The sequence below is a fragment of the Emydura macquarii genome, unplaced genomic scaffold, assembly GCF_026122565.2.
Source record: "Emydura macquarii macquarii isolate MOO-44397 ecotype Brisbane River unplaced genomic scaffold, CSIRO-AGI_Emac_v2 contig_2795, whole genome shotgun sequence".
NCBI classification, from domain to species: domain Eukaryota; kingdom Metazoa; phylum Chordata; order Testudines; family Chelidae; genus Emydura; species Emydura macquarii.
The window spans coordinates 1,238,151-1,249,723 of record NW_027132932.1 but is presented as its reverse complement, the minus strand read 5'-3'; the positions used below and the strand labels follow the sequence as shown (position 1 = coordinate 1,249,723).

General features: G+C 43.8%; 1 long non-coding RNA gene across 1 annotated transcript in view; it reads left to right on the top strand.

The window, feature by feature from the left end:
- The first annotated feature begins 7,623 nt into the window (after positions 1 to 7,623).
- Positions 7,624 to 11,573, top strand: part of LOC137166069 (uncharacterized) — a 78,187-nt gene continuing 74,237 nt past the window's right edge. The window contains exon 1 of the long non-coding RNA XR_010923547.1: positions 7,624 to 7,734. This is a non-coding gene — a long non-coding RNA (uncharacterized lncRNA). The remainder of the gene's footprint in view (positions 7,735 to 11,573) is intronic.

The window sequence follows — 11,573 nt, the reverse complement described above, 5'->3', positions numbered from 1 at the left end:
TATCCTCCAGTGTGACCTCTAGGATACTTTCTTGGAGGTACTCCCCGATTCTCTGCCTCAGATTCCTGGGCAGAGCAGCTGTGTTTCTGCCCCCGTCGTAGGTCACTTTCCCACGCCAATTGGCAATCACTTAAGTGGGGATCAAAGCAGTGCACAGTTGTGCAGCAGAGGGACCCGGTTTGAAGCTGCTTGCGTGGAGGAGATGCATCCTTGCTGACTCTAAGGTTCGAGATATCTGCTCCTATGGCCCTTGCCTGTGGAGAATGGTGGCACAATTTGAAATTTGTTTTCCCTATGTATCTGCATTTATGCCCCAAGCGAGCACCCACCCAGAACCCAGACCTACTTGTATGGTCTTGCCCTGCCCCCCTCCAACTCACCATTCTCAGGCTGATCAAGGAATTGTACTCTGCGCAGCGAGACAGTGAAAATGAGGGGTGTTTCACAGTGATTCTTGTGTACTGATAGGGCATTCACAATAATGGTTTGTTCATTGTTTCTTCTTCTTACACAGATGATGACTTTTGCAACCAAGGCCCCTACGCCAGCAGACCTCCTACAACTGATAAGGAAGTGACCCTGGAGAAGCAAGGAGGAGATGTTCCAGGAACTCCTCCTGTCCTCTGAGGTGTCCAAAAGAGAGAAAAGGGCATGGAGACAATCTATGTCAGACTCTCAGAAGATGGACAGACAGGAACAGAAGGAAAACCAGGAGAGAATTTTAGCTGGCCATGAGTGAATGAACAAGTCGATGGAGGATCAGATAGAGCTTCTAAAGACAATAGTGTCATTGCAGACACAGTTCATGCAAGCTCACCTCCCTCCCCCCCTTCAGCGGCGACAGAACTTCTTCCTCTGCATTTCACCAACTCTCCCTACACATTCCTAGCAAAGTCATGGACCATCTCACTACCCCCTTCATTCCACCCCCTCAGACAGCTATGATAACGACAGCTGGACTTACATGCAGCTGTCATAGCTGGCACTGCCACCCACTACCTTCCTCCCTCTAGGATTTGTTTGTGTTGTGTGCTGTTTTGTGTTTAATAATAAAAGTAAGCTCTCAAAACAAGAGACACTCTTTATTTATGTGTTGAACATATGTGCACCTACCACCGACGCACATGTTCAGCTGTATAGCGGTCATAGAATGTCACAGTGCAGTTTCAAAAAACACCTGATGGGTTCTCATTGTCAAAAGGGGCCCTCAATGCCTCCCTTCTGCATAGGGCCCCCTATTGTGCCCCTCTAATACCCCGGCTACTCATATTCAGATGCAAGGCGATCCCCCTCTGCAGTCCACCCAGGAGCAAACTTCTCGCCCTTAGCTTCATATCTTACAGATAGGAAACTGGGGCACAGGGATATACAAGGTCACAGAGGAAGTCCATGGTAGAACAAGGCATTGAAACCCAGGTCTCCTGGGTCCCACACCACCATCCTAACTGTGGAACCACCCTTCCTCACATGAGATAAAACATTAGAAGTCCCACTCAATATCCTTAACCAAAATATTCTTTCTATCAGTGTTATGCAGTCTTCTTTGTACCACTGGCTGCTGCCCTCCACCTGAGGAAGTGGCTACATTACACATATAGTTTGGTATGAATTGGTCTCTATAAAGGTAAAACACATAAAAAGGGGCTTTTGAGAATAGTGAAGATCCACACAATGATCCCCTGCCTGTACTGTGCTATTTGGTGTTATTGCTTAAGCAAGCTGGGAGATGGGTTGTACCTGCATGATATCCTGCTTAATGATTTCTTTTCTTTTTTTTAATTCTCCCTCTTTTCTTTGTAATTGTTCCTATCTGGTGGTATTTGACACCTGCTGGGGAACGTTGGCCAAGAGCCAGGAGGAATGGAGAGCAGCTGAAAGTGGCTTGGCTGATAATTCTGTGGTTTTTCTATAGAGCTCCAGGCAAGTTTCGCTCAAACAATGAACAAAGTACTGCTTCTTGCCTTTAAAAACGGAAGAAGAGGAGAGGGAGGGAAAAAAATCAGGTTTCTATGGGACAGATTTCCTGACAAACCCAACTTCATATAAGGATAAAATAACTCAATCGCAAGTTTTATCAGTACAGGACAAACAGCCAAAATTCAGCGAACAAAAGGCACTGCAGGTGCTAAGAGCCACACAGATTGACAATGGGTCCTGTAGCATAAACAAGTAAACTGTTTGATTTCTAGCTCTGCATATTTTGCTCAGATGCCACTTGTTTACTAAGTTCTGAATGGCTTTTGGCATTTACAGATGTAAAGCCACTGAGTGGGAAGGTCATTACAAATTGGCTGAAAGATTGGGTTAAATCTGAGAAAATCCACAGGGGAGCCCAACTAATTAATGATGTTTTTGTAATGCACAAAGAACAATGGCCAAATCTCTGAGCTGTTTGAAGGAGCTGTTTAAAAGCAAATTAAGGCAAAATATCTACTGTAAGCATACAATTAAATTGCATGCTAAAGAGAGAACCCAGACAAACTTGTTTACTCTGATTCTGAGCCCACTTGAATATTTGACTCCAAATGCTAGTGGGTTAGAAGAGACTATGCGAAAAGGGACATAATAGAGCAAAGAATGAAAAGCAAATAGAAAGACTGAACATGAGTGAATAAAACCTTCTATGTAGAAATAAATCTGACTTGACAAACTGCACAAAATTTCCCATGTTACTGCAGGATCTGAGCCATCTCCCTTTGATTGTTCGTTAAATCCATTTATGTCCTGTCTTAAAAGTAGATTGCAAGCTCTGGGGACAGGAACTGTGTGTTTATACAACACCTAGCACACACAGGCCATAATCTTGTTTGAGCCTCTCTGGGCTGCCATAGGACAAATTAATAGTAGTATTATACTAAGAGTGAAGTGGTCATGATAGGGTTAATGGGGGTCCCCCACTTTATTATGGGATGGATCCATGCTCCACCCCTCCCTTACTTCTTCTATTGTAAGTGTGACCTTCTCCTCCACCTCTCCTCCCCCCCCCCCCCCCCAAACACACATACACTCTGCTGTGATGTTGTTGAATAAAGCAGGACGTTCACAGGCTGCAGTCCTGGAAGTAAAGTGTTATTTTTGTTGACTTTACAAAACCTTTATAAAAAGGTAATGCCTGGAGGCTGCAGCTGAGATCAAGTCCCCCTTGTGCTGGGCACAGTCCAAAGATATAGGAAGAGACAGTCCCTGACCCAAAGAGCTGACAGTCTAACTAGACAAAGGGTGAGGGGGCACAGAGGGATGATGTGACTTATCCAAGGTCACACAGCAGGCCAGTAGCCAACCTGGAAATGGCACCAGCTCTGCTGTGGTCCCCCAGTCCTGTGCCCTATCCCCTAGGCTGCACTGTCCCCGAAAGAAGAGGACAGCAAAGTACATGAGGGCACCTATTTATGCCATCCCACCTTTACCTCCTCATTACAAAGCACATTACATTACTGCAAAAACAACGAGAGTTCTGTGGCACTTTAAAGACTAACAAATTTAATATTTGTAGGCATAAGCTTTCGAGAGACTTCAACTCTCTTCTTCAGATGCAGTAATCAAGAACTCTCGTTGTTTTTGCGGTATACAGACTAACACGGCTACCCCTCTCGAACTATTACATTACTGGTTAGCTTGATAAGCATCTTTTGATTTGCTACTTTTAATTAAAGTCACAGGAAGAAAGATCAGTGAATTCAAATGAGTTTTGTCTATCCCCCTCCAAAACAGTGTGAGCTAGACTATGTCCTGAGAACACAGAACCCATAGTAAGGGAGGGTGTCATTGTGAGCTGCCATAGGAACATCCTAGGGAAGGAACTATAACTCAGGGAACCTTTGCCTGATCCCCCTTTTGTTCCAGGGGCCTGGTTTCCTGATGGACTATACTCCAAGCAGCAAATTACTACTCCCACCATTCTCTACCATCTCATTTCCTCTGACTGATGTGCTGAAAGAGTAATTAACTGGGTAGAGAGTTTGCCAACATGCAATACCACTGCATGCCCAGTTTCAAGATCTCTAGGCATCCTATGCAGAGGATCCTGCGCAGTAACATAATCGGAGTCAAAAATCTATCACTTGGAGTGGATCACAACACCCTGAGCTCCATGAGGTCAGCTCCTCCTTACTGCTGACGTTATACTTGGGTAAACGGTTCAATCAGGTATTTCAGCAGCAGCTGCTACCTTGCAATCAAGAACCTGGCCAAAAATAATTGGCAGCTCCATTTCAGGGCAGGGGGAGGAATCACCTTCTGTGGATAACCTTGTACTAATGTGACATGGCATGCTAAATAAGCACCAAGGAGATTATGACACACACGTGACCCAAAACACAAGAGCTTGGCTCATTGGAGACGCAATCTTTGTCTAAATTTGTACTCCCTGTGTTTGATACCTGCCCTTGTCAAAGCCTATAGTTTTGGTGCCCCCCATCAGGTCTTTGATTAGGTATCCCTATAAAACATTAATGCTGCAAGGCAAGGCTATTCCCTCCTGCTTTAATTTATGGGTGGTAGGTTAGAGTGAGTGAGAAGGAGGAAATTATGTGATTTGGAGAAGCATATTTTACAATAGTTTAAACAAAATAGAGGCATCTAAGCCAACTACTCCAGTCTAAAAAATGAGCCACATAAGATTAGGAAAAGCTGCCTGCCTGCCAAATCTTGAAGAGCGTTACAACATATTACAGAGTTGTACTAATTCCATGCATTATTATGACTCAGTTTAGTGGGAGGACTGGGCAGGGCAAACCCTGCTGTCAGCATCCCCTAATAAATACCACTATACTTGCAAATTCAGAGATTAAGAATATCTGCTCTTTGATTAATACCGAATGTTGCAATGCACAAAGTAGAAAAAGGAATTGGACTGAAAGCTAAACGTTTAATTAAGAACAAATTACCAAAGGACCTGACCTGATTCTCAACCTAGCCCGAGAGATAACATACAGGTATTAAAATCAAATGCGTTTTATTGGAAAAACAAACCACCAATTACACTATATTTTATACCTGGTTCAAGAAGCAAATGCACCAAGCTAGTAGCTTTGCAAATTGCCAGCAGTCTACAACCCTGTGTTTCCCAACTTGAGGCAACTAGGCTAATCCAAGTGTAGTAACAAAGCAAAAGAGAGAAGCCATGGGAGTGGGAAGCTGCATGTCCCCAAAAAACACCCAGCTGCCCCAACTGGCTTCATGAAAGTCATTTATATTCACTTTCTGGTCCTGCATTGGCCAGCTGTGGGAGCAGTTCACATGCACCTGCCTGTGGGTTTCAATAGTTTACCTGCTAGCAAGCCTAAGAGTCTCTTCTCTGCTTGCACCTGTGCCTGGGAAGACTCGTCTGGCCCTGGCCCTGGCCCTGGCCCTGGCCCTGGCCCTGCAGATGGGAAACAGTGGTGCAAGGAAAGATGGTCTTGTGATTAAGGCATTCATGTGGGACTGGAGAGTTCTGGTTTAATTTCTGGCTCTGCTACAGACACCCTGTGTGACCATGGGCAAATCATTCAGGCTTCCTGTGCTCCATCTATAAAAATGGTATAGCAACATGTCACTACCTCACATGGTGCTGAAGCTAAATTAATGGGAGGTCAGGCTCGGTGACTGTGATGGGCCCCTTCTAGCCTCATGCTCTAGGACTCCAGTGGTAATTGGTTTGACATATCTTTAACATGAGGTACTTGGATACTATGGTGATGAGACCCATAGAAAGGCTCCAGCCATGGGGATCTGCCAGAGCATTTCCCTGTTGCCTCTCCCCTGCCAGAGCCTTTCACTGACATGTGGAGCTACACACTGCAGTGTGGACGCAGCCTGCTTTTCACTGTGGTGTGTAGCTACACGTACCTACACACTACTACAAGTGGTGTACAGTGCAGACAGAGCCTTAGTTGGAAATCTGTCCGTACGTAGGTTTTTGTTCCCCTCCCGTCACTGTGATAACTGAGCGTAAAGGCCAAGATTTTCCAAAAACAGGATTGCAAGTTAGGCTCCTAAACCCCCATTTCTGCTCATAAATAAGTTGCCTGCTTTTCAGAAGTGTAGTGCACCCAGGGAACTCCCACTAAAATCAACCTGAGTTGTGGTATGCATGACACTTCCAGCAATGGAAGCATTATATTTTAACAGACTACTACTGATTGTGACTTCTTCATTGTAGCTCAGTGCACAGGAGAAAATGGTGGAGGAGGAGCGTGTTTGGTTAGTGCTGAAACAGCTAATTTATATACTTACACTGTGACTTAAGGAAAGTTCTGCTGTAAGTGAGTTTATTAAGTGGAGTCAGTATGTCTGACAGCGAACAGAGCCTCTGCAAAGAAGACAAAGCTATTAGTAGTGTAAAAAAAAAAAAAAATTAAGAAGCCAGTTTAAAAATAGCTCATCCAATTACAACATTGCTTGAAATATTGTATTCTGGAAACATCTGTATTATAATCATGCTTTAGAGGAATGCAAGTCATTGATTTTTTTTCCTTCTTTTTTTTGATAAGTCTATAAAGAGATGTTTTTTTTCTATATGCTGGACGGCAGCCATGCATTAATAACGGCCACATTTTGTAAGTGCCTGTATATTTTAATTGTCATTTAAACAAGGTTTTTCTTATTTCTTATGACTGAAGGAATTTTTATTTATTTATTTACTATTAGCAATAAAAACTGCTCTGGAAAGAAAGGCATGGTCTTGCAGCAGCTTCACGTGGGGTATGTTCTACTACAGAAACTCCCATCAGTTTGAATATGTGGGCTTGAATGGACTACTTAGATTGTAAACTCTTTGAGGCAAGGACCATCTTTTTGTTTTGGTTTTGTACAGCGCTGAGCATGAAGGGATTCTGGTCCATGATTGGGGCTCCTAGGCATTAACAGAGTTAATAATAATTCATTATAATAACATAATTACAATAATTATCATAACAATAGGAATAGGAGCTGTGTGTAAATCTGCTTAAACCATCCCTGTGACTCCAAAATTCTGAACAGCAGGTTCCCCTCCCCACCATAGAATGGTTCAGAATGCAACAATTGGCAGGTAATTTAATAAGTATTCTTAGAGTTTAACAGGCATCTCCAACTCCCCATCCCCATCTTTATACACACACTCCACTCCAAATGATTTACGTTGAACACTGTGCCATACTAGCTGTGTACACTCAGCATATATATTTTAGGAGTATTGTATAAGCTTTTCTGGCAAGGGGTGCTTCATACAAGTTTTTTTGTGTTTCTTTCTGGGGGTGGGAGATTGTCTAACTGGGAAAACAAATGACTAGATTGCCAGTCCCTCCCCATTCATCAATGCCCAACCGCATTGGGACACAGAGCATACCACTGCCCAAGGAAGAAACGCTTTTGTTGGAACCCCTCATTAGAACAGTAGAAGTATGCACTGATGTGCACATGCTGGGCCAGATCCTTAGTTTATGTGCATTAGCACTGAAGTCAATGGAACCAGCTGAGAGTCAGTTTAATTCCATTGATTTCTATGGACTCACAAGCTGAGGATCTGGCCAGCTGTATTTAAGTTCTGTATTCCCTTTAATTCCCTGTAATGTATTGTAAGTAAGCAGCTGATGTGATGAGCAGGGCATTAGTGTAGAGTTATTTTCATTCAAGCCCTTGGCTTTTTCTGAGCAAACAGACATGGCGTTTGGGGGTTTTTGTGCAATCGATGGCACCAGCCTTGAGCTCTGGGAGCTGGCTTGGAGACCTTGTGATCTGACTCCTGAGAGAAAAGAGTGTGATGGCCCTCAGGTCAGTCTCTGGTGGATGGCTTCTTGCATCATAAAAGCACCACAAATATTCTGCTAGAGTCTGGCAAAAATTGTGGTTGTTTCTTAACTAAGAACTGGTGCCCAGTAGAAGTGCAAACTGAATAATCTCTCCGTGAGAGACAGAGATTGGATTTAAAATCTTTCTAGGACTATACTGTGATGTGTATAGTCATGTAACCATTAGGGGTCTTGTTTGTTTTTTAATATACCACATCTTTAAATTTCTAAGCAGCCTGCTTGTCTGCAGAAAGCAGCTCCCATTTTGTGAGGCAAAGCTGATGTGACGTGTTACTAATGAATCACTTGTTTTTGCGCTCTCATTAAGATTTTCCTTTTCATGCAGATTGAAAGAATATGGGTGTTTTTTGTGTATAGGGAAAATCGTTACATATGCTTGCCTGTGTGGACCAATTCACTGTGGTGTAAATCCACTGAAAACAATGGCAACAGGGTTGAACATGACTCCGAGTTTCAGTTTCCTGTTCTAATCTTCACAAGAACTGATGCTGATCTGAAGCATTTATGGAAGCTTTAAAAGCAAAACCACATGGTAGGGGGAGGGAGGGAGGAAGGGAAAGGTAGAGGTATTTTGCAAATGGAGGACTGTGTGCAGTATTCAGGCTTTAACATTGCCTGCATTCATGAAGTAATGCCCTTCAGTTAGGGAAAGCACCGCATCTTACAGAATCTGTATGTGAGGCCACTGGTATTACATCTGAAAGGCTGCTAAGCCAAACTCCCCTATTTATAACTACAGACAAATCACACCCTCCAAAGCAGGCAGACCTCCTTACATCACTGATACAGGCAGAATACTAGAAACTAGGCAACTAAGGCCTTGTCGAAACCAAGCTTTTCTTGCCAAGTGTTCCTCTGTTGCTCCTTCAGTGGGAGCAATGGTGGGGAACACATGATGTAGGCAACACTGCTGCCAACTCTTGTGATTTCATTTCAAATCTCTCAGTCTTTGGTGTCGTCCTTAAAACCCTAGACTGCAGTCATGTGAACGCACCAGAATCTCAACCGTCACTTTAAAAAATAGATTTTTCCGGCCCCCTTGGTTGTGGAGAAAAAGCCTGAAAACGTTAACCTCAAAGACTCAAAACCTAGAAGGCAAATAAAACGAACCCCAAATGTATTATTTATAAAATCTCATGATTTTAAAGCCAATCTTATGACTTTTGGGGGTCTGACTTGTGATTTTTGAATGCTTGGGGCTGGCAATAATAATAAACCCTATATCTTGCATAGTGCTTTTCACTAGTAGATCTCAAATTGGTTCACAAGAGGTCAGTATCTTTAGCCCCATTTTACAGAAGGGGAAACTGAGGCACAGAGGGGCTGTGATTTGCCCCAGGTCACTTACCAGGCCAGGGCACAGATAGGTCTCCTGAGTTCCAGTTAGTTCTAGTACTTTATCCCACATTGCCTCTGCTGAGGTCAATATGAAGATGGGGGGTGCTGGCAGTCAGCTGTTACTATATCCACCACATTGTGTAGGCCTTCTCCGAGCAGGGTCAGACAACATAGAGCTTAAAATTCTGATGGCCACCTGTAACCACATCTACACTATGGCTCCAACCTGGCTACCTATGGAGCTGAACCAATGGCACTAACTGCAGGAAAGCCAAGGAGAGCTAACCCAGATAACCACAGCAATAGCTTGTCATTATTATCCATCTGATTCACAAGTAGCAATGTCAGTCAAGTCATTTAGGCTACAAAGTCTTCTGATCAAGAACTGCAACGTTTAAATGCAGTGTGTGATTTCGGCCCAAAGTATTGTCTTGTGGGCTTGTTTGTTTGTTTATCATAGAGTCTTTTCCAGTAGCATTGCTTGTTGGTAGTACTTCAGAACCAGGGCACACTGTGTCCCACTGAGAAAAGCCTCATACCTTTTAGATCAGTTATATAAATGTATTTGGAAATCAGCCAAAGCAAATCCTAACTGAGATGCATACATTTGGTGCAGAACAAAAATGTGTGGGAAGAGGAAGGATTTGTGGTATTTCAGGAGAGGGGAAGAGTGAGAGAGTAAGACAGTGTGTTCAGTTTAAAGATAAAATAATAAATCAAACAAGAAGCTAAACTGAACACTCTGCTGGGAAAAAATCTGATTTTTATACTAAAAAATTATTATGAAAGCTGAGGCTTATTTTTTCCCATTATAACACAGAGGAGGTTTCGTCTTCCATTCCCCCATATTAACTCTTCAAGAGTTATGCCCGTGGATGACACTTTATTTACAGAAGCTGTAAGTTTGGGGGAGCGAATGAAGGGAAGGCTTTAATGTGGAGTAAGTCAGACCTCGTGGAGAATAATGCATAACGTGGTTTAATGTTAAAAGCTGTGGGGGGGAAGGAGTGGATGTTTTCCCATCTGACAGAAGATAGAGGGAGCTTAAAAAAAATTAGCTATGTGGGCATTTATTTTTTTAACTCAGCCAATCAGATCAAAACTGGGTATCAGATCTTTTCTATTACTGACTGCTGCTTAAACCATCCTCCAGATATCAAGCTGGGCACTTTTCCATCACATGAGTTATTGTCTGCAACGCTGTCCCCTGGTCACAGTTTGGAGAGGAAACCAGGCCACGCTGGTGCATAGTTGTGTCAACTCTGATTCTGAGAGACAGAGAATAACCTGTTGAGCCTGGTCCAGGATCTATGGTCAAGTGAACAAGGAAACAGGTGCAGTGAAGTGCTCCTAAATATACTTAGTGTCTTAGACTCTCTTTTCCACCAATGCTTCCTCTCTATACGAATGTAGTTTTTCAGCTCCCAGGCCGTGCTGACCATCTGTGCTTCATAAAAGGCCTGTCCCAGGGTGCATGAGTTCCTTTAGTAAAGGGGTGTTGAGAGATCAGCCATGGTGTCACACCCCTGTCCACAGGAGCGGGATTCCTCCCCTGAATACGAGCCGACCTTCAAGATGGCGCAGCATGTGGTTTCTGAAAAGGAGGTGTCAGTCAACCAGAAATGTAACAAGTTGGATTCATCTGTCATAGCTCTCCAGGCACAGTGAACAGTACTAGCATCTCGATGAAGGTCTGCTGGAGCTATGTATGTTAGGCTGGAGTTGGTGTATAATTCAGGCAGCCACTAACAATGTGAATGGCAAACTCAGCTCCTTGTCAACCAGGGCTTAAATTCTCATAGATTATTTCCCAGAGCCCCCCTCTCACCCAACATGCTATAAAAATTGTAGAGGCCAGAGGCGGTGGGTCTGTGGGACTCCAGGCTTCAGCCACTGAGCTGGGTGGGAGAGCTCAGGGCTTCTGCCCTGCAGCTGGGCGGCACGGCTCCAGGCTTCAGCCCGGAAGGGTGCGCTGGGGCTTGGGGCTCCCCGCGGGTTTGAAAATATTTACCAGAGCTCTGCTCCAGGCAGCTCCAGCTGAATTTAAGCCCCGATGTAGACAAGCTGAGTGTGGCAGCTGCAACCGCAGAGCGCCATTCAGCTAGAGCAAACACCAGGGACAATATAGAGGGACAAAGGACCGAAGGGAGATTCCAGATAGTTTTCATATCAAGGTGGTACAGGAAGAGATCTTCATTTTCAGATGTTCCAGGTAAGGTTGGTATGTCAGGCTGACTCCCAAGATGTGAGAACTGCTTGTCTTTGTACACAGATGGAGATAGGTCACTTGGCAAGGAGATTATTTAGATGAAAAGTAGTTGCCACTGTCTTGGTTTCACAAAGGGTTAGTCTCCATTGTTGGAACTAAATGGTCAAAATGTCTATGTCTTGGCTGAGATTTCCTTCAGCCGTATGGAAATTGTTTCCAGTGTCAGCAATACAGATATCATCAGCATAGACATA